The sequence below is a fragment of the Ostrinia nubilalis genome, chromosome 17 (genome assembly GCF_963855985.1).
Source record: "Ostrinia nubilalis chromosome 17, ilOstNubi1.1, whole genome shotgun sequence".
NCBI lineage: Eukaryota > Metazoa > Arthropoda > Insecta > Lepidoptera > Crambidae > Ostrinia > Ostrinia nubilalis.
Genome location: NC_087104.1, coordinates 12,037,582 through 12,062,255, shown reverse-complemented (window position 1 = coordinate 12,062,255; position 24,674 = coordinate 12,037,582). Strand labels below are relative to the sequence as shown.

The following is a 24,674-nucleotide window of genomic DNA, read 5'->3' as shown; positions in this document are numbered from 1 at the left end:
GCCGCGCGCTTTTGTGCCCTCGAGACACCCAAAGTAGCTGAAAAGTCCGCAACACGTCTTTGTTACAATTGAAATAAGGTTTTTGACAACTTTTTGGCCACTTTCGGTGTCACGAACTATTTGACGCTGACTGTACGTGACGTAGCATGCGTATAGTCTGCGCCAAAAGGACGTGTAAATTTTGTAAATGTAATCAAAATCAAATGGCGACTTGTGTAGTTGTGATAAGAGCAATTTTGCAACGAATGTCTCATATCAGATCGACAGTCAGCTCAGCACGTCTGTACCTAATTTTGTTGTGTACATGAATGTGTTTTGTCTGGTTCATACCAGACTCGAAGCAAGCAGCGAAGTATGAACATAAACAAAATTCTTCTTTCTACATAAAAGGTACATTATTTTTTTCGAAAATTATTCTTTTATTTTATTATTCATCATCATCGTCAAGTCTGTGATCATTGAATGTTGGATGTAAACCTAAGAAATACCACAAAGCACTAACTCCCGATTTTTTATCCAGGTCTACCAGCTGTCTTTTACTTTTGTTGAGACGTTGTTCTCTATTTTGTGACCATGTTCAGTATTTTTTATTCCCAAAATTATTTCTTGAAAAAATCTAACTGCCTAAGGCGGGAATCAAATTTTAATGGATTTGTATTTTCATCAATTTAATTATTTCACCATACTCCGTAATTGTGTGAATAGCAGCAGGCCTTAGTTCACCAATTTTATTTAGATCTATTTTCTCACAGTATCTTGTACAAATTCCTCTTAAATTATTTTACAAATTACACAGTTCAAGATAAGATGGAAGTAAACTTGTTGGGCAAACTTCAAGATAAAATTTATCAAGCACTTCCTTCATTGTGTTTGTAGACACGTGTATAATAATTTTGACATAATAATAATTATACGTGTATCATATTTTAATTTGGAGATAATTTATCTTTTCGTGTTCTTTGCGCAATACTTAGTTCGCACAAAACGTCACTTTGCCTTTAGCGTAAATAGTTACTTAGAAATTCATCATCATTATCATTTCAGCCACAGGACGTCCACTGCTGAACATAGGCCTTACCCAATGATTTCCACATCGCCCGGTTGGTAGCGGCCTGCATCCAGCGCCTTCCTGCCACCTTGTGGGTGGACGTCCCTTGCTGCGTTTTCCAGTACGTGGCCACCACTCCAGAACCTTGCTGCTCCATGGACCGTCAGTTCTGCGTAGGTACTATGTGCCCTGCACTGCACATTGCCACTTCAGCTTTATAAATTACACAATTTAGAAATTTTGAAAAGATTTTTTTCAGTTCAGAATCGTAATAAGATTTTTTATGTGTATGTATGTAGATTAACCTTTAGGATTGTAGAAACGGATATTTTACTACAAGGAGAACGATTACGAAATCTATTGTCATGTAAATTAAGTTATGTAGAATTCGATGTTTCATCCATTTACAAAATATTAACTAATCCGCCCGCGGCTTCGCCCGCGTGGGATTTGCGCGCGATAAAGTTTTTCTGTCACAGAAAAACTTTATCGCGCGCGTCCCTGTTTAAAAAACCGGGATAAAAACTATCCTATGTCTTTTCCCGGGACTCGAACTATCTCTATGCCACATTTCATCAAAATCGGTTCAGTGGTTTAGACGTGAAAGCAAGCATGACAGACAGACAGATAGACAGAGTTACTTTCACATTTATAATATCAGTATAGATTGCCAAGTAAACTTTAAATTACACTTATTTGACATTGAAATGCCCTGCTCGCCGTCCGTATGCCCGAGAATTTATCCACTAAGGTTCACAAACTTGAAATAAGTAATTTCGATAATAGCGTCATCATTATAGAGTTCTAGAAACACCTGGGGTCTGAAATTCTAAGCATTTGTCAGATTAATGTCTAGGATTAAAATGGAATCTACCACCCATAACGAAATCTTAGATTGACACTAAGGTAATGTATTTCATTTTGTTAACGAAGTTAATTTAGATTTTGCCCAGTAAAATCAATTTGGGAATAAATGAGTTCGCGAACATTTGTTACGCGAGCAAGTTCTTTTGCGAACCGATCCGAACATTAGTGAACACATCTACACGATTATGTTTTCCAAATAAAATAATTACTGTTCAATCAATGTGCAACGAATTGTGCTCACGAGCTAAATTCGCCCTGTTGTTGATTAAACGGAAATCGCCGAGAAATGGGGAAAGTCCTGGTGGACTCCCCATTCATGGGAATTCCTTTTTGAAAATTTAATATTTTGCACTGCAAAGGTTTATTAGGACCACCACTAAAACTACTCTAGTACTTACCACAGACATTTTTGTCGAATAAATCTTAATTAGGTAAGTAATGTTCCTAAACGATAGCACTTTGTTACTTATAGGTAGGTACCTACTATAATACCTCTAATTTTTTATAATAAAATAACACTGTTTGTTGTGATATCATAATACTACATGCGTAATTTTTTTTATGCTTAATTTTATGTTATTTTCACGACGTTTTGTCGTGATACACGGTGTCATAATCTTCGTAGAATTTGCTATAAAAAGCAATAAGGTTTATTTGATAATGTGATTTTGCTTTCACCAGTTAGCACCACTGGCGATTAAGGTCTTGTCCCCCTAGACAAGTAACAGAACTAGACATTCGCAATCGCTCCACGGAGCGAAGTAGCTCTACATCCAAGAAACTGTCACCATACCTACTATAAATCTAGAGCAGTCTTTCCCAAAGTGGGCGATAACGCTCCCTTGTGGGCGCTGCAGGCTTAAAGGGGGGTGGTAAGAGACCCAGAAAAAAAATCGGGACGTTGTGTAGACGCTTGGGAGGCGTCATCTACTAGGAGGACTCTTAGACATCGACTGAGCTCGACTCTTGACTACAAAAATGGGGGGCGCTAAAAATAATTTATTCTCAAAGTGGGCAGTAGACTAAATAGGTTTGGGAACCACTGATCTAGAGCTTAACTTAGTCAGTACTTGAGGTATGGGAACAGCACGGGAGGGGTGACATTATGACATAAATTTATAATGATGTGACAGGGAATACAAATCAGTAGAACGGACATACTATACTCGTAGTATTTTCAAAATCCTCAAGTTCTAAATTTTAAATAAACAACTTGAAAAAAACGAACTGCCTAAGGCGGAATTTATTTAAAAAATTTTTTGAGAAGCGACTCTGTTCGCTAAGAAGTTTTAATAGTTCATCAAAAAACTACTAGCAAACAAGTGCCATCTAAATATGTATGTAAAAAACATTCCAAACTGTTTTGTGCCGCGTCTAAAAATGTTGCAACCAATTGAACAACTCAGAAACTTTCTGCATCAATACTTTGTCGTAAGTTTCAGCAAGTTCAGAGTAAGTTTTCACAGAAGATGGATTTAGCAGATTTGGTATGAATAAAAATGACATTATTTTTGTATGGTCCACATCTCTAGCAAATTATGGCTCAATTATAATTATATATAAGATTTCAAACTTTATTGTTCCATTTCGACTAAAATAGAGAAAGATGGGTCTCAACGCGAGATTTTTTATATAAGTTACATAATAATTATGTGCTTGTGACCACGGCTGCAGCATAGCAGCCGAAACGTCAAGCAGTGCGTACATAAGTAACTCATATTATAAAAAAATTCGCATTGAGACCCATGTTTCTTTACAGCTCAACTAGCGGCCGTCCGTGACTTCGTACGCGTGGATCCCGTTTTTCCCGCTAATCCCGTACCCGTGGGAATTTCGGGAATTCCTTTCTTAGTGCACCTCTACGGTACCTAAGCTACGTCCCTTCCAAATTTCAAGTGCCTACGTTCAGCCGTTTAGGCTGTGCGTTGGTCTGTCAGTCAGTCAGTTTCTCCTTTTATTTTATATAATATTTAGATTACGCAAGCAATTTTCAAAGAAAAACAACGCCTTCATATTACTTGGTATCAATAAAAGGTTTCATATTGAAAATTAATTTAATTATTCAGAAATTATCTTGAAAACTCAAGTAGGCATGTAATTCAGCATTTATCGATAAACTTGGAACATCTTTGCTGCTAAAAATATCCTGTCAGGAAAAGATTTGTTCTTAAAAAAATATGATTACCTTACAGTAATAGATCATTTTGTAACACACGAAAAATAATGTTAAATTTCACACACGAGATGGAGTGTGCGCGACACGAACGCGTTACATTAAGTTGTACGGGCCCAGATTGATATCAGGTCCTGAACCCATCTCGCTAGTGATGTTCTTGTATCGGTACTTATGTCGATAGATTTTTTAGAGTCAGCTAATCTTTATTGCAAAGTTTTTGTGTGCAGATTTTAATTCCATTGTCATCGCGGCGTACAGATTATATTATTTATTGATAATTTTGGAAATGTTTACTCAAAAATAGACTGAATTGCTCTAAAAAAGGTGAGATCAAAATGGCAATTTAAATAAAATTGCTCCCGCATGAAAAAGCGATTGGTTGACATAATATTAAATTTAAGTTTAATATACGAGTAAATGTCAAGTTTAATGCTCTCTATGGAGCGCCACAATTACAATTTCACTCAATGGATAAATTAAAAATGTAATTCCTTGGTAAAAGAAAATTTTATTGGTTTTACTTAATTAGCGTAATAATGATTTACAAACATATCGATTATCGACATATTGACGGACAACACTGTCCTGAAACCATCCCGCGTGGGAATTGAGATATGAACGGGAGATAAAGGGTGAAAGGGGGTCAAAGGAGGCAAAAAGGGGTGAACGGGGTGGAGGAATGTGTTGCAAAACGAGCTTTTTTAACCCCAAAGGTAAATTTAATTACATATTATTGTCCGTGACATGTTCAGATAACATAATGTAATTTGAAGATAGGATTTTTGATATAGGTTTCAGCCCGATTTTGTGAATTAGATCGTAAACCTCTTAGTTATATTGTGAGGGATGAGCTAGCTCCGTTATTATCTGTTTTTATACTAACATTATAAAGCTGCAGATTTTGTTTGTTGAACGCGCTAATCTGAAAAACTACTGGCAAGCAACGCAGCACAATGTAGAATGGTAATTACTGTCGTAGAGAAAAAAACCTTAATAAGTTGTATTCATACACTGGTTATATTGTGTGATACATCTTAGAACCATCTGCCTTCAGTGTCAATGTGACGTGCTAATTTTGGGACACCCTGTATACTGTATACAGGGCTGTAACATCCAAAAAGGTTTTGTCCCGACACAATCAACAAAAAAGCGTCCGATTCATTTTAACGTGATTATGAATAAAAATGCCCTTCCAAATTGAATGCATACAGGAGATAGTACAAAAATTGTTGCGTACTTGGAAAAAAGAGCGAAGCAACCAACTATCACATGATACGATTTTCGATTTAGCCCGAAAAACGTTTTAAAAACGGCCCGTATACATATTTGCGAATTCATTTCGCTATCGTCAAAGTAGATATTTTTAACGCATTGCACCAAATTGGCTCTGCGTTCGGGCATTGAAAAAATATAACGCATGATTTTTTGCTCAAAGTTGCACAGCGTGCTATGGAGAGGGTTATGCTTGGTGTTTCTTTGCGAGATCGAATCAGAAATGAGGATATCCGTAAACGAACTAAAGTCGCTGACATAGCCCGACGGATTAGCAAGCTGAAGTGGCAATGGGCAGGGCACATAGTACGCAGAACTGAAGGCCGATGGGGCAGCAAGGTTCTGGAATGGGGGCCGCGTACCGAAAAACGCAGTGTGGGACGTCCACCTACAAGGTGGACCGACGACATCGTAAAGATAGCCGGGAAGCGCTGGACGCAGGCCGCTACCAATCGATCAATGTGGAAAGCATTGGGAGAGGCCTATGTTCAGCAGTGGACGTCCTATGGCTGAAATGATGATGATGACTTTTGCTTACTTTTAACTGTAACTATTCAACGCGCTATCCAGACGCTGGATGCAGGCCGCTACCAACCGGTCATTATGGAAATTATTGGGGAAGGCCTATGTTCAGCAGTGGATGTATTATGGCTGAAATGATGATGATGATGATGATGAACTATACTATTGCAAAAAGCTAGGAATGGGAACCGTCACCAACTGATTCTCTGAATAATGTGACCTGATGACCTAAAATGGGGACATTTTATGTTTAATAATAATATGGGGCTCATTTGTTATGTTTATTCGGGTATTATACTATGAACCGAATATGAAACGTACAATGTCACCCTCTTAGCTCCAATGGGCCTTTTAAAAGCTGAAGTAAATAGGTATCTACTATTTATTTATTATTATTGTTTTTTTTGGCCTTCATTTGCGCCAGCTCGACCAGGTTTGATATACTCGTATTGTGGCAGCCCTTGTGTTTAGAGTTCACTGCTTAGTCCCGTTGAGTCTATAAACTTCCAGATTCTTTGGAGCATGATCCGGGTGCATGATGTGTCGCCCGAGATGGATACTTATTTTGCTCATAAGCGGGAAGCATGAGCAAAGAACATGCATGGCCGTTTCTTCTTCTGTATGGCAGAATCTGCACAGAGTTTCCTCGGTCAGGTATCTACTAGGGAGGTAGGTAGGTACGTACACTTATTGTCGTATAAGTAAAAACAACGATTAGTTAAAGAGCACTCAGTATATTTTGATTAAAAGCATAACCAACACAATATCTTACAACAGAAACTTTACTACATTATAAAACAATCTGTCTGTCCCTATGTATTCTTAGATCTTTAAAACTACGCAACGGATTTTTTTATGGATAGAGTGATTCAAGAGGAAGGTTTATTTATGTATAAAACATGCATATTATAGAAGAGAAATGCCGAGAAATTCCATTACACCCGTCCGATACCAGGCTTATTCCACTGTTCCCCGTTGACAATCCCCGTCAACGGGGAATAGTGAACTTTTTTTTAACTTATCCCCGTTAACGCCAATTGGAGACTATAATGGGGATTAATGAACGTTTTAGTTGTATTAAGATTAGAGGTGGGCGCCACGCCGGCGCGCCGCCGCCGCCGCGAATTTTTTCACGCCGCCGCCGCCGACGACCAGCTGTCGGCGCGCCGATTCTGATATTGAACCAACTATTTGCAATTTATTCCTCTCCTGTAATGTACTTTCTGGATTAGTGTTTCGAACGCAGAAGAAATAACTATAATATTTATTCTTTAATGCCATAATTGGTACACAAGGCGATCTTAATGCCGTTGATATACTAATAAATTGATTGAATAACTTAATACTGACTGTATTAACAGTTAATCCTGTACATTATTCAAGTTGCTACTTGGTCTAGGAAATAATTGATCGCAAGAGCCGGTCCCTCTGGCTATCAAGAAAAAAATCGCCGCCATCATCTGGCAGACAACCCACACTATTAGACTATACTTTAATTAAGCGAATCGCTCACACAGAGATTGGCAATTATGTCTCGGAATGCAAATGGGAAACACAACCTTTGGAAGGCAACAAAGTACCTCCCTTAAAGTGTTCTCCGCCTATTAAGTCTGGTAATCCGAACTGACAAGAAAAATCTCAGACCTTTGCTACATTACAAGCCGGTTTATTTAAACCTATTGACACGGATAATCCAAAAAATCCACAATTCAATCCATAAGGTCAAGCATTGGACTTGATCCGAGACTTGTAGCAATGAATGCCTGCCTTTGATTCCTACTGTGATGATGATTTATCTGACCGATTTCGGTCATTGTGACCACTTCGACTTAGCTGACTTGGCGGCGCTGGTGCGCCCGAAGATGGCTTACATAGCCGATCTTCGCGGCAAACTCCTCGCACATTTAGAGTATCTGAACACGCGGCCAACATATTTATAGTGAATGGCGGCAGATGGACAGGATTTACATCATCGCGTTTCGCGTCGAGTTCAGTTGTGCGCTGCTCCTTGAACTCGCGGACTCGCCTCTTCACAATCTCCCGCCATTCTGGGCGCTGTACTGCCAAACCTTCCCATTGTGATTTGAGAGGGCCCATTTTGCATCTTTTCACATGCTGCTTCTGGACATCTTTATACCTGACTATCTGAGGAGTTGACCGCCATGTTTCCGCTTACCCTCCTCAAGTTCAAAGTAGAAGATTACTACTACGCTAAGTGAGGACAAAAGTCGCAGGAGCACCCAAAGTGACTGACATAGCCCGCAGAATCGCTAATATCAAGTGGCAGTGAGCGGGGCACATAGCTCGTATAGCTGATGGCCGCTGGGGCAGGAAAGTTCTTAAGTGGTGACCATGAGCCGGAAGACGTAGCATAGGCAGGCCTCCCACTAGGTGGACCAACGATTTGGTGAAGGTCGCAGGAGGTGCCTGGATGCGAGCGGCGCAGGACCAGTCTTTGGGGAAATCCTTGGAGGGAGGCTTTTGTCCAGCAGTGGACGTCTTTTGGCTGAAACGAACGAACGAACGCTAAGAGAGATAGCTAAGCTAAAGAAATGGCCAAAATGGACCCTCGTAAAACACTTGCATTTGATCTGATCACCATGAAGTCCATGGTCTTGACAATTACACACTGAGTAAGAACCTCGCAAGTCTCTTAACTTTGGAAATGGTCCATAAGGTTGGCATGTCACCTAACGAATTCTCCTTTCGCTTAATTCATCTGACATTTGTATTGTTAAAATTATGGAAAAGGATCATTCTTGCTCGTTTATTCAGAACAATGTTGGGAAAAGAAAGAATCCTGTACGGCTGCTTTCGCTGCGACTTCAGCTGGGTTCAGCATAAAGGACTACTCTATGAAATTAAAAAGTACCTTCCAGCACACTTCTGCTACCTGCTGATGGAGTCTTATGGAGTGACAGACAGTTATAAATGAAACTTCGTGACAAAATCTTCTCTTTTAGCTGCAGGGCTGGAGTACCCCAGGACTCTGTACTTGGTCCGGTACTCTACAACATTTACTAGTAAAGTAGCCCAGACACCAGAAAGCTGCGGCTTTCCTCAAATTTTAGACTGTTGCAAGGTAAGCTAAATGCCACTAATGCTTGGCTGTGGCGCATGTAAGCAAGTCCCGAAGTCTCACTATATTATCATTTAAAAGGTGAAACTTATCCTCCAGCCTATCTGCATTAAAAATAATCTAACCAGCATTAAAAACCTGAACCATAGGATGACATGGAAAGACCATAAATATAAATAAAACAGATCTGAACATAATATTCGACCAACAGTCAGCTAATCCAACATTAACTATGTGTCTCCAAAGAACTCAAAAATACATGTTAAAGGTACTTTTATCGGCACATTGGTACGCTCGCCTTTAGGAAATATACGAGAACCTGATCTCACCAAGCCCGCTATCCAAATATCAAATTATCTATGATCAAGAGAGCTAATTTACTAGAGTAAACCACTGCTCCAGTGGCTCTACCGTGTCGAACCCCAACCAACGCCAAATCACCTGATTAGTCTTGACGACAGATACTACTAAAAAGCAGATTTAAAAAAAATATCCAATGAATAAAGGTCAAACAAGGTCACGCCGCCGACGCCGCCGCCGCCGAAGTCAAAAAGTCGGCGCGCCGCCGCCGACCAATTATATATCGGCGCCCACCTCTAATTAAGATTTTATTTTTAACGTAAATAGGATTAATGGGGATTAATTAAATCCCCATTATAAGCTCGAGTTGGCGTTAACGGGGATTATTGAACTTTTTGTTCACTAATCCCCGTTAACGGGGATTGTCAACGGGGAATAGTGGAATAAGCCCGAAACCGGGGCGGGCCACTATAACTAACTAAATTACAATAGTGAGTAGGTAGGTACTTAGATTAGGGGTTTTTAAACACTAATAGAACGAAAAGCCTTTAGACCTAGAACCTAATAGGTTTTGAAACTTAAACAAACATGGACTTAATTTAAGTCAACACTTTAGTATAAATTGATTCCATAAGTGACTTACCCTCTTTACCTCTATTTGCAATCACAAATCGCTCGAAACGTCCTTCGAAGCTAAAGGCTTAGCAGGCCCTTCTAAACTCCGAGATCGGTACGCAATGTAAGTAAAATACAGTACACTCATACGAAAATAGGAGTAATAATAAATGTCTCACTGACCTAACACTACACTTAAAATAACTATAAATATTTTACAAATAATAAAGCTAGTAAACTTAAATCTTTACTCTAAATATTTATTGTTCCCGCTTAAAAAAGACTGTTACTCGATTTCTCTAAAAACAAACAAGCTCTTCTTTTCTACGGTCATTTACAGGCGATTATAGCCACTAGCCAAGGTCTTAGTGTTGTGGTTCGCATCCTTGACTTCAATTTGTTAGTTCAAATCCCACTTAGAGTAAATGCATGAGCAATGTAGTCACTTTAGCTCAGGACTAGAGTGACAAGATAGAGTGAAAATCGCACCAATAAGTATCGCTGAACACCCTATATGTCGTGCACAGCCCTACTACATGGGCCTTATTTGCGATGGAAATTTGGCCGCACGTCTTTAATTACATAATAACTTGTTAGTACAGGCTCTGCTCTCCAAAAAGCTGGACATGTTGACGGCAGACGCGGATTATCATGTTAGACCATTAGTGTGGATAAACCTTAGCAATATGGAAGTTGAAACATGTTAATTTAAAACGTTCCAGTTATCACTTTTATTTTTCTAAGTAACTAGGTTTAGATGGTTCTCTTCGTTTTATAAGTAGGAACCTATTCTTATTTTACACAAAGGTAGGAGAAAGGCACTGGATGCAGGCCGCTACCAATCGCGCGATGTGGAAATCATTAGGGGAGCAATCAGCAGTCTGTGGCTGTAATGATGATGATTCTTATTTTCTTTAGGATTGCCTCTATCTCATCATAATCATCATCATGTCAGCCATAGGACGTCCACTGCTGAACATAGGCCTCCCCTAATGCTTTCCACGTTGATCGATTGGTAGCGGCCTGCGTACCGGAAGGCGCAGCGTGAGACGTCCACCTACAAGGTGGACCGACGACATCGTAAAGGTAGCAGGGAAACGCTGCCTCTATCTACCATAAAATAAACTAAAGCTATAACCGATTGGTCGCGTAGCAGTATTTCTAACCCTGTAAAGATGTAAATAATGCTCTGATACCTAAAGAACCCCACTTCACCCACTCGTAAGTTTTGGTCAGCAGCTCAACCAAATAGTTGGTTATCTATGAGATCGTTTAGACAATTCTGCGGTCTTGTACTTACTTGAAAAGTAGTTCTAAACCAGGAAGGTCCGAAGTGGTGAATACTTTGGTATAGTTTCCAATTCGATTGGGAATTTGGGGTAACCTTGATAAAGGAGACGTTATGGGAAATTGTTCAGGGGACAAATTTTTAAAATCGTACCTATACGATTTATAAATCGCTTTTAATTTCCGTAAATTAAAATAAAATGATTTGGAAATCGTCTTTTACCCTTGTAGTACCTATGAGGAAACTGTTTGAACTAATAACTTATTTTTCTTTCTTTCTAAAACTGTTCGTGTTATCGGTATGAATTGGTTATTTTATTTATTTTATTCTTTTAATTTTAGTAAGTACCTTTAACTACGGACAGGATGCAAACAGTTTTCAGATTTCAGCCCATATTTTGGTTGGGAATGTTGTTTATTTTTTACTATAACTTTTGAACTATAAAAACAAGGGGTGAAATCTAGTATCAGATTTACAGACTTTATGGGGAAGATTTTTGTTACCTTATTTAGAAACATGTCATAATGTCACCGTATCCGCTGCCTGTTACAACATGGTCGCACTCTAAAACCCACACCCCAAAATTACTTTCAAATTGTTGGAGATTAGTGTGGCGCTAAATTTGAGAAGTTTAACTTATGCCGTTTGACGCGGAATCATTGGAAATGACTTTGGGAAAGTGTGAATTTGACTTTGCTTTGTTGATGTCTGCTGTGGAAAGTAGGTGTTTGTGATTAGACCTTTTCAAGACTCGTTAGATGTGACGCCTTTCAGTGCGAAGGGGATTATTTTTTTCAAGATTTGTGAAGCCTGTGATGTTTTTAAGTTCGATTTTTTATGATAAAATAGGTAAAGGTTGGGTTATACCAATATACTTACGTAGGTATGTGTGTGCTTAGTTTCATAACCATGTACTATGTTTAAATCAGACATAACTTACGACTTTTTTTATTAAGATTTGCATGTATTTCATGATCATGACTCTACTGCTGCAACATGACTCTTCAGTCTCATCATCATCATCTTATCAGCCACAGGATGTCCACTGCTGAACATAGGCCTCCCTGAACTGAACTCTCCAATCTACCAGAAGATTTAGCAGTCTATTCCAATTTGATCACCTGGCTTTAATCACCTAGGTGATCAAAGTGTGATTTATTTACATGTGATCAAAGGAAACTAAAATAATAAATTAACTGGAGTCCACTTTGATCACCCAGGTCATCTTATCCATGGGTGATCAAAGGACACTCAATTGTCGCTTGAGTCCACTTTGAAAAAAAATTTGAAAAAAATTAATATAACCAATAGAAATAGAAAAAGTGGAAAAATAGACCGATTTAGCCTACACTCCCCACAATTTGGGGTGAAATGTGGTTGAAACGTTAATTTAAAAGACATAATGGCGCAAACAGACCACTTGTTAAGGCTTGGCTCATTGCTGTTCTGGGCAAGGCAGATAACAAAGCAGAGCCGAGCGTCTTAATTAGTATGTACCTATGCAAAAGCGCGAGCTTTACTAAACTCCTGGCAAAGTTCGGTAAGGACAGCCAGCTCAGTTAAAAAAAAACTGTAAAAGCGCTTTGATTTTTGACTCCGTGATATAGCCTCTTCAATTGATTTTAATTAAAATAACTGTGTGCCTTGTAATAATTTACCGTATGGATATTTTTTTTTTCTAGAGATAAGAGTCACATCTCAAACTACACTTTTAAATAACCTAAAAAATCAAATTTCTAAGTGGGTTCGAATTCCACCTTAGAAAATTCGTTTTTTTTCCATATAACAGATTTAATAAAAAATGAGATGGCTGTTCATGCTGAGCATTGCCAGTCCTCTGGTTCAAATGTTTGTAGTTGGCACACAGGTTTCAGAACCGCGAACGCGTACATTAAGCAGGTACTTTGGAATAAACTTAAAATTCTTAATTTACACCAGTCTTGTTAACCAAACTCGTTTAGTTTCTTCAAACACAGACGGCGACGCTGCTGAATGCTAAAGACTAGCAAAAGAAATCTGGTTGAGTTTAAATCATAACGACGACGACGCTGAAAAAGTATAAAACAAGATTTTCAGAATACTGAACTGAACAAAGCTGCTAATGTAGTTGCATAGTAATTTTCATGTTTATTTTACTAAGAAATTCTAACAGTATAAGTAGGTACTTAATCAGAGTGATATCCAAAAGAAAGATATGGAACAAATTAATATGTATAGATTTTTATGAAAATTGATAACTAAAATATTTACAAAATAATATGAAATAAATTGTAATTTACCTTCGTTTTAAATATAATGAATAGTTATTATACATTAAGCTAAACAATTTAATTTAGAATCAATAGGGTTTTGATTATTCTACCAGTGTTCAAAATGGCCGTCACTTTTCATGAAAGAAATGCGAAGAGACAGCTTTTGTAGACCCGAACCAATAAAGGGGTGATACAGTCATCTGGTGGGCTGAAATTGAACTTTTTGTTCCCTTTGAGATTTGCATTCCGGGATGAGTGAGGGAGTTATTTTTTTCGGCACACCTTTGCACAAAATTGAAACTTTCTTTACGATATTACTATTATTAGTGAAAGACTCAATACTTGAGTAACTTAATTCACAATGTATCTGTCTAAAACTTCATGTAACGTTGATTTACAAGTTTGTAACATTATTTGATTTTAAATGTTGTATCTACTTAAATTTGCGATAAAAGCTTTTTTAATATTGTAACTTGTAGATAAACATATATTCAAAAAATATAATTCTTGTAACTTGGCTTTTAAAAAGTTCTTTTGCACGTGCTAAACATAACTTAAAAACTTTTTATCTACCCAGCATCTACAATTTGATAAAATTGTTATTTGTAAATAAATTCCTTGCTAAATAAAACAAACTTACTGAATACTAAAACTTTAAAAGCCTTTGGTCGGTAAAAAACCGTTATCGGAATACCAGAATCTACACACAGATAGGGTAAAGACTCCAGTTGTGATCACTGCACCCTATTTGGCAACTTTGGTTGAACCATCAAAAATGCTGTAATACTAAAAATGCTAATCATAAACGAGACTATTCCCACCTCTCGTTCCCACCACTGCAACTCCTGTGTAGCCAGGATCTACAGCTGCTAATCATGAAACGGAACAGATAATATCTGTAATAATGACATAAAATAATATTACTCCCATTCCTTTATTCGGTAATGACATTTTAAATATCTAAATCCCCACACTCAAATAGCCTTATCGCGATTATAACCGTCATTCCTTCACTCCAAAAACTACACCGTCAGTAATGATAGTCTGGTACTATACGATTCTTATGCAATAGAATTTTTCCCATGTGGTAATTCGTATACGAACTAGGTATGTTATGTTCCGTTCCAATGAAATGTAGATTTCATTATTTTTAGATAGGTAAGTATTAGTTGAAATTTAACGTGCAAAGATGGCCAAAACCGGTACATCTACCCTACGTATCAATGCAGTCGAAAACACGCAGAGTTCACACATGCAAATTGCAGACTTGTTTGTGACGTGAAAAAATTCGGGAGAAATTCCCTATGAGGGGCCGTTACGTGCGAGCATTCCCGAACACTCGGGAGACGGAATCAATTTCCCCATTCGGGGAGATAGTGGATGGCAAAGGCTGTGTGCGGAATAAAAAATGATGTGTGACTGATTTTGTGTCTTTTGGTTGCAGGATTTGGGACTTAAACTGGTTTTAGTTATCAAAGCGTTAGGGATTTTGTAGTTTAATTTATTAATTCTGTAACTCAAAGCTCTAGGGTTCAATTTTACTTAACATGTGGATGAATATTATAATATCAAAGGTTTGTCAAAATCTAAGTCTTTCTTCTAATCCCAATATCATTGGAAGTAACTAAAATTGGTTTGACTTTTAAGTCTTAGATTTCCTAAAGACTAATAACTTTGGTTTTCTATTAAGCAGATTGTTTCATACTGAGCAATATAATACCAAAACTATAGTATGACATTTTTCAATGTACTTATTACTACTTATCTCTCAGTTTTAGTATTGCTTTCTCCGTTTCAAGTACATTCAAACCAGAGGGGTGCAGGTTTTCTCACGCTATTTTTCCGTCACTATTCGGCAGAGATATCTTTGGAAACTTACCTTACTTACGCTAGCATCTCGTGTGGGTGAAAACGACGAGTGAATTCAAATATTGAAAGCGCTTTGTGGAATAAATCCTAGGCGTAAGGTAACTGTAATTTACTAAACAGCTACTTAACCAATAATTCAACATTTCAGTGTTATTATTGGGAACGTGCGAAGTGGGTGGAAGGGGTAAAGAAAACGATCGCTGCGCTCGTCGCGGCACAAATGTGTAACATTATGGGCAAGGGAAGCAAACAAACTTGTCTTGTCATTGTCAATGTTGTTTTGATTTTAATGTGATTGTGCTAATTTATTCAATTGTATTGATGATATTGTACATTTATGTTGTGTTTTAGTTAATTTACAGCCTCCGATCTTTTCCAAGAGTAATACTGTTGTAAAAGGTAAATAAAATTCAACTTTTGAAAAACATAACTGTTTTTTATTTTATAAAGTTCTGCACTTATATTATTATCATTATAATATTAAATTAACACTTTCTTATCAGTATCATTACTGCAACACATCCAAACATAAGAAGTTAGCATAAATTGGAAATATTTGACGTAATATAGATTGTGGGTCACAACAGTCAGTCTTAGATACTGATCCAAACATATCTTGAAAATAGCTCCCTTTGGAATATTTACAAGCTACAAATTGACGAATAATGGGTTCTCCCCATTGTTGTTCGATGCTCGTTTTTAAATTACTAACTCTGTTGTTAATGTAACATATTAAAGCAGCAACATGTTTGCACTTGCCGCTCTGGTTATAAACACAGCTGCATTTTACTCCTGTGACAACCCTAGCATGATCGATCTGTAATAAATGCAATGAATAATTATTAATTTTATAACTTTCTCTAAATCTTTAGTCATATTTTTAGGTTAGGAGATTACTTACGTTTAAACTTGTTTTATAAGGGTGTCGAGGTCACCGATGTTTGACGAATGATGGTGGCTCAATAAATAACTATTGCCATTAGTTCTCAGCTCTTTTACATTCCTCACATGCTCTGCTAGCACCAATTTTTTTTCCTTTTAGCTGAGTTTAGGATTGCAAACTTATTGTGTGTTTTACACACTCAAAACCAGTTTTTATAATGACGTCCATTTCTCCATAAACAGTTTTTATCAAATTCCATTCAACGTACCATTTATTGTCTTTTAAAGTATATTTTATTTACTCTAATCAATAAAAATAAGAAAGCTGTTGTTATTTATTTTTTGACATATGCCCCTTAAAGTTTCGTTGGCAGATGGCGCTAATGTCGTGCACGTTCCCAATAAGCTAGATGATTATTTAATCATCATCATTTCAGCCATAGGACGTCTACTGCTGAACATACCCCTCCCCTAATGATTTCCATAATGACCGGTTGGTAGCGGTCTCCAGCGCCTTTCTGCTACCTTTATGAGGTCGTTGTCCACTTTATGGGGAATTTACCCATTCAAAATTACTGCAACCACAACCATCGAGATTAATGCAGATAAAATTATTCCGACCACGAGCAGAAAAGGCCACAAAAGAACTCTTACCAACTAAAGAGCGGTTTAACTTTCAACTATTATCACTTGTCACTGAATCCAGAACAGTTAAATGGGTCAAACGACTCAGCTCCTGTGTTTCGGAATAAGGCCGTACAATTTTGTAAGGCCGAGTTTGTGGGGGCTGGAAAAAAGCGGTCATGTTATACTTTTACAGTTTTAGTAACTATTAAATCAACTTCTTTATTAATCATATTTTTACCTGAGTGGTTCGGAGTTCTACTGGTACTTAGAACTGGTAGAATTTATTTCTTTTTAAACACAATTAATCACTCTTGACAAGTAAAATATTATTATGCTTGTGTTTTGAGGAACCCCTCAAAATTAATTAGCCCAACGGCGGGATTCGAACCCCCATTCCTCGGATCACGGGTTGGCCAGTCCGACACCTTCACCGTTCGGCTATTTTCGCTATTTAGCATACAAATATCTATTAGTCTATACTTAGAACTTATTCGTATCATCATCGTCACTGCAGTCTGGGGAATTCACTAATTGATGTAAGCCTCCAGGTCCTGATTTTTCATCTAGTCGCTTTTAGGTCTTCTTCATCTTCTTGAGGTCTTTTGATTTGGAATTTGACAGTAAAAAGACCTCTATACATATTACATTATTTATAAAAACGAAAGGCCACTGATTGACTGACTCAATGCTAGTCTCAAATTTTGCACGGGGAACCCTAGAATCCCCGGGGACCTCTTTAGAAATTAGGTGGTCACTAAGAACAGATTTTACGAAACTCTATCCCCAAGGGGCTAAAATGGGATCCACGCGATCCGCTCCCGCTCCTTTCGTCACTGTGAACAATACCTAAAGCTATATATACGTCCTGACTCCACTCGGAGCTTTTAAACAACTCACCTCTGTTTGCTCCAACTTGCTCCAGAATTCCAAATCATGAATAATCGTTGGAATTTTAACGTGGGAAACTTACCTTATTGGAAATTTGAATTTCAGATTGGCAACTATTGTGAAGTTGGTCTGTTAGTTGGTTTAAAACTAAATTGTTATTTTCTTTACTATTCAGAATGGCAACACCTGGATGGAATCGGGTATTTTGGTATTGCCATAATATTGTTGTTGAGAAAACTATTGGGATTTGAATGTTTCAAATGTTATTTCGACTGTCTGGTAACTTTCTGCAATGCTAAAATAAGCTTTAGTATACTCAATACTCAGTAACTGATTGCATCCATAAGTTACAAGAGGTAAGGTAATATTATTATTATGCTAGATACAATTTGGACTCTAGGATACTCACTATTATGGAGAAATCTGAGAGCTGCGAAATTTATATTACTTTGCGTAGGTTTATCTAAATATATTATAGGTATAATTCAAAGATGACTAACTGACTGACATAGTGATCTATCAACGCACAGCCCAAACCACTGGATGTATCGGGCTGAAATTTGGCATGCAGGTAGACGTTATGACGTAGGCATCCACTAAGAAAGGATTTTACGAAACTCCACCCCTAAGGGGGTAAAACGGGATCCACGCGTACGAAGTCGCGAGCGGCCGATAGTGCCACATAAAACTAAAACCATACTTCATCAAAATTCACTTGAAAGAAAGAAAGAAAAAATATTTATTTGGTACTAAATGATACACATTGACATTACAAAGTAAAAATAATAAAATTGTTGTACCAAATTGGTCTCTGCTCAGTATGAGGCCATAATAACGTACTTGGCAAACATATTGAAATCATAATGTTATTTTAGTATATAACTTACTGATAATAACTGAAAAATTCCTAAATAAACTAAAGCAAAATGCGCAGACAAGGGATTTTTTTCCCCAACATATTCTTTGTTTTTCCTCTGGCTCTATTTTAGCTGTAAATATGCCTTATTTGAACCCCTAAATAAGCTGCAAGCTGATTAATGCCCCATTCCAATTTGGGTGCTATCCACAACCTGTGCCAGGCCAGGACTTAGGCCGTGGTGTGTGGAAAAGCGGGTATTACGAGTATTCCTGTTCAAATGTATACATTTTGGGAAAATATGCCTGATCATAGGTAGTAGGTAGTTATCAATTTTGAGGAAATGTAGGTTTAATTAACTATACCAGCTGCATTTGCATTTTGCCGAGCCTGAAACATGACAATTACTTGATTTGTTTTTCTATTTTTTTAAAGAATTTGCCAGCCAATTGTTATTATCACAAAGAGGTAAAAATCTTCAATAAGGATTTTCTTCCGCCACTTCTCAGCAGCAGCCGACAAGTTGTATCGAAGTGGTGGTAGAGTAAGTAAGAAAGTATTTAGGACGAGTATTAGGCTGAGTTGCACCACCTAACTTTGACTGTAATTTTAACAATAACCGGTGTTTTTTGTATAGAGTTTTACAAATTTTGACGTTTGTAAAATTTAAAGTAAGATGGTGCTACCCAGCCTTAGTGCCCTGAAATTAACTAAGTACTCTAGGGTAAGGATAAACTTGTTGCATTGAAGCATTTAGATTTTTTTTAACTACGGGCTTTTATTAATCTTCTGATCAACTGCAAAGATTCTTCTTCTTCAAAAATAATAATCAACCATCTTCCTCAAAAGTCTGTCAAACTCCATACAAAAACACCGGTTAAAGTAATATAAGATTTTAAACTTTTGCGTTCCATTTCAACTAAAATAGTAAGACACGGACAACGCCGCGAGCCGCCAGTCTGCTTGTGACCACGGCTGCAGCATCGCAGCCGAAACGTCAAGCCGTGAGTACATAACGTAACTCATTAATAAACGTCGCGTTAAGACCCATGTCTTACTATTTTAGCCGGTTAGAGTTATACTTACGGTTAAAGTTAAGGTGATGTAACTCACCTTAGTACAAAGTCGCTTCTGCTCCCTCTTCCACCCGCTTTCTCAACTCACCCGTTGTGCAAGCAGATAGGAATTTAGGCCAAACGACTCGGTCAGGGTCCGTTATTTATCCGGCTCTGCCGAGGCTAGGTTACGGTGCAGTATTTCGCTGGAGTAAAAAAGTAAAGCGCATTTTATATTGTATAGTTCTAGCACTTAACTTAGTCAGTGTTTTTGTAATGTCAAACGTCAGTGAAACTTCACATTTCCTTCAGATTTTTTTTTATCCACATTGAGGAAGCTCTTGGCCTGTATCTCACCTGATGGCAAGTGATGATCAGGCCGAAAGTGGAAGCGAGCTTCACCCGGAATCCTCAACCACGGAGGAACTGGCTCTTACCTCTAACTACGGAAAACAACAATGCTGTTAACATTGTTGTTATGGCGACAGACTTAGGTAAGACGGTGGTAGCTAGCCAGGCGGACTTAGAACAAGCCCTACCACAAACCAAACCGAACAGAAAAATCTGCCCCCACTGGGAACGGAACCCGGGACCTCTGCGTCTGAAGCAGGTGGTCTTACCACTAGACCACAGAGGTGGTTATATGCTTTGTCACGTCATAAATGTCAATGTCATCCCTCCCGTGCTGCTCTCATACTTCAGGCACAGACTAACTTAAACTCTAAACCGAAAGCGCTGAAGGAATGAAGGCAAAAACCAGTCGGGAAAAATCGGTCGGGAAAAACCGGTTCGTTCCGAAGACGTGATACGTCACGATCACGATTCTCTGACGTATCCGAAGATAAAGTTTACGTAACCAAACGGTAGTAGTATCTTTGCTGTTTCGCTAACTGTACTATCTTACGCTAATATTTGATAGTTACATAGCTGTCAGATAGTAGTTGGACATTTTTCTACTATTACTTCATTCTAAGGCTGGATTGCACCATCATACTTTAGCTTTGACAAACGTCAAAAATCTGTCAAACTCCGTACAAAAAACACCGGTTATCGTTATAGTTACGGTCAAAGTTAGGTGGGGCAACTCAGCCTTAGAAAATTCAAGGTACATACAATGACGTATACCTACGTAGGTAAGCAGTACCTACGACCTGAAATGAATCTTGCAGTAAGTAAAGTTTAATAAACACAAGCTAACTATGCTGCCTACGTCACATCGCTAGCCTATTTTTATTTCTAGTTCAAGACGCGTAAAATAGGAACTAACAAACACCTAATATTACACTTTCAGTTCATTCGTAGACGTTATTTGCCTATTTGACAAACAGGTGGTGGTGGTGACGAAATATTTAATAAATAATAACAATACACACTCCTAGCTGGATTACTAAAAACAATAAGAAGGATAATTAGTAAAAATCTCTAACCATAAATTAAATAAACTAGAATTTTTCCATGTTTTATCGTCTTAATAGCATAGACACTTCATGATGATATTATTATTGGTTTTTGGGCCTTTATTTGCGCCAACTCGACCAGGTTTGATCTATTGTGGCAGCCCTTGTGATGATACGGCACCCACACAGCGATATAATATTATCCCGTTTTTACGTACACATGCGAACACATTCACGGGTCCATTCCCAACATCACAAACTCAGTAACTGGGAAACTTCATAAAAATAATAACAACTGCTCACATCGGGGTCGGACCTCCAAACTTTCTGCTTTTTACTGTTTTTGTTTCGGACCGCAGGATCCTGCAAGTTTTATAATTATGTTAGACCTATTTTTGCTGGGTTTGGGTTCTGATCCCAAAAATTAATGTAGTGTAAAAATGGGCTCCGTCCACGGACATAGCGTCCTGTGTCCGCGTAAGGTGGGTTTGATAGTGCGGCATATAGCGGGGTAGAATCTACGTTATTTAAAAATGTGGATAATGAACATAAAAATTAGTGCATACCTAACCAAGCTAACCTCGTCATCATTCATCATTCCACAAAGTAATGTTAATGTTCCTCTTCTTTTTTTTATAGATTTTAACTTTCATAATTTCAGCCATAGGACGTCCACTGCTGAACACAAGCCTCCTCCAATGATTTCCACAATGGCCGGTTGGTGGCGGCATGCATCCAGCGCCTTCCTGCTACCTTTATGAGATCGTCGTTCCACCTTGTGCCTCCACTTCAAAACCTAGCTAAATTACTTGATTTTTACTTTATTTTATTACTATTTTCTGTTTTGATTGTATGAATTGTATGTATTTGGCGTGTTTATTGTTTGAAAGCGGTACTTTATTAAATTAACAGTTACGTTTAGCACACAATGTGTTTAACTATTAAAATTAAATTAGTTACGAAAAAAATTAAATAAGTAAACCTTGAAATATTAATTATATTAATTGAAATAAAATAAACCTTGGGAAAAAGCTTATAAACGTTCTATACTTCACATCACGCGCCGCGCTAAGCTCCGCGACTCTGTAAACGATTCCTAAACCAAACTATAGCATACATTTACTCACATTCCAGACCTTATGTCTTACCGATAAGATCGAAATTGTAACGCAGATTCCTTTAAAAGCTAATTTAATTTTGGGCCACGCCGCTTATATTTAACTGACCATGAGATTTTTCTGGACCCTTTTTATAAGGATTTAGTAAATGGATTTACAGTTTTTCAAACGTGACCGTAATATTAAACGTTATCTCATTACCTTTAGGTTTAATTTTCAATAAATACTTTTGGGGTTGAAAAGGGTATGTGAAAAACTTATTTAAATTCCAACCTTTGTGGTTGAGTGGTCATAGTGGACACTCAATTCTCTCAGAGGTCATTCGATCTTAACAATTGAAATAACTTTTAACTTAGGTACTTTTGTAAAAATACTCTATTGTATTTACCAGTTTTGTAAAGATATAGGTAACTGGTTAGAATCGGTATCAGAGGTCATGCTATTGGTCTCATTCAACCATATCACAAGCCATTGGTAGTTTTGAAGTCCGACTGTAAGTTTGTGAACTTGTTTCTTAACCTTCATAATATAGTTTTGTAAAATTACCTTATTTATGATGTAATAAAATTAATGGTATGTATTTCTATACTTACTAAACTAAGGCTGCGTTGCACCATCTTACTTAGACTTTGACAAACGTCAAAAATCTGTCAAACTCCATATAAAATTCATCGGTTATCGTTATAGTAACGGTTAAAATTAGGTGGTGCAACTCAGCCTTAATGTCTTAACACGTCCTTGAGTTGAGTTTACCCTTGACCTCATTTTGTACACACATAACCATGGTTACATTTCAGGACAAATGCTAAAAATAGTTTGAAGGTGTTAGTCGATTTGGTAGATAAAAACAATCATTATCTGTACCATAAAATTAAATAACCAAATGCATACTTATAAAACTAAAAACTCTTTAAAGCAAAATAAATGAATAGCAAAAGAAGACTGATATTTTTAACCAACTTCAACAAAAAGAGGAGGTTCTCAATTCGGTTGGTATAATTTTTTTTTTGTTAATGAATATCAATAGAAGACCGAGGTTTTATTAATAAATTGTGCAGTACAGAACACAGACTATATATTTTTGTTGCAAGATAGGACATGTACTACAAATAGGACGCGAAGAAATGCTAAAATATTAGCGCACTACCGCTCGCACAGATAGAGAACGTGTTAAGTTCACATACTGATTATCACAACAAAATCCCACAAGCTAACCTAACTAAGGGGTGATATACGACTCGCCCCCACCCAGTTATCATGTTGCAGATAAATTATATCCGCTGGATATGATATACGAGGGCCCGGGCAATCTGCAATGTGATCTTTGCTCTCAGGTATGCCACTAGCGCTTTCAAATGTGATTTATTTGACAAACTCCGGTCTCTGGAGATAAGTTTTCAATGTTCTTGACAATAATTTGGCTGGGTCGCACCATCTTACTTTCTTACTTTAAGGTAGCCTTTCGAAGCGAGCGTCTATAGCGACAGTGGCGCCGCGACAGAGCGATAAATAGATGTTCTATCAGGCCTGTTCATCTCCGCGAGTTTACATCGAAAAGAAAACACGCACGATGGCCCACCTACAGGATACTATTCGACAAGGCCTCACATACGAACGAACATTGACTCACGCACGCGTATTCTCTCTTGTGTATGATGGAAGAAAATAAAGAAAATGGTGTACTAAATACTGTGCAGTATTTAACTGCCTAAATAATAATAAAAACACAGAATGTACTTTTTTAAGTTGCCTCAAGACACTGAGAGGTAAATAAGTAGGTTAATATTATTCATGATAATTCATGCTAAGTCATGTATTTCCTCCGCCATTTTCCGCAGTTTGGCACCTCACGTCACATCATTTTACCGAAGTCAGCTCTATAGCTTCGGCGCAGTGCCGAACACTGACGTTTGTCAACAAAATGGTGCTTGACTCTTGAGACAGGCTAAATTACACCATATTGTTAATGACATTGAGCATACATTTTTTTAAATATCTTCGCGAAGTAAAACTTCTGTACGTAGTACTTATTATTATTCTGTGGTTCTAGTGAACGTCATTTCGACACTGTCGCGGCGTTTGTGACGCGGCGTTAGTGGCACTTAAGGTAGCCTTTCGAACTAAGCGTCACAGACGCAGCGTCTTTAGCTTTGGTCTTAAAGGTAGCCTTTGGAAGCGAGTTAGTGACGCGGCGTTGGTGGCACTAAAGACCAAAGCTAAAGACGCTGCGTCTGTGACGCTTAGTTTGAAAGGCCTTTAACAAACTTCAAAGTCCATAATAATATAAAAACAACGGTTGTCGATATAGTTAAGGTTAAAGTTAGATGGCACAACTCAGCCCTAGTGGCTTATAGTGTTTAACTACCTACCTACACCTTTTCAAGATTTTCTGGAAGTCCTAGAGAGCCTTGTTCCAACAGTGGATGTCACTTGGCTGAAACGAAAGAACGAATGAAAAATCTATCATTAACAAAACCTTGAAACACTTTTTTTTTTTCAATTCTTTATCAGTATACTTATACAATCAAATTTTCTACAGTTTTATCCTCAGGTTATTAGGTAT

General features: G+C 37.7%; 1 protein-coding gene across 1 annotated transcript in view; it reads left to right on the top strand.

Moving 5' to 3' along the window:
- LOC135080264 (hemicentin-2-like) overlaps positions 1-24,674 on the top strand; it is a gene marked incomplete at its 3' end in the record, with an annotated part of 312,023 nt that overhangs the window by 135,027 nt on the left and 152,322 nt on the right. The window lies entirely within an intron of this gene.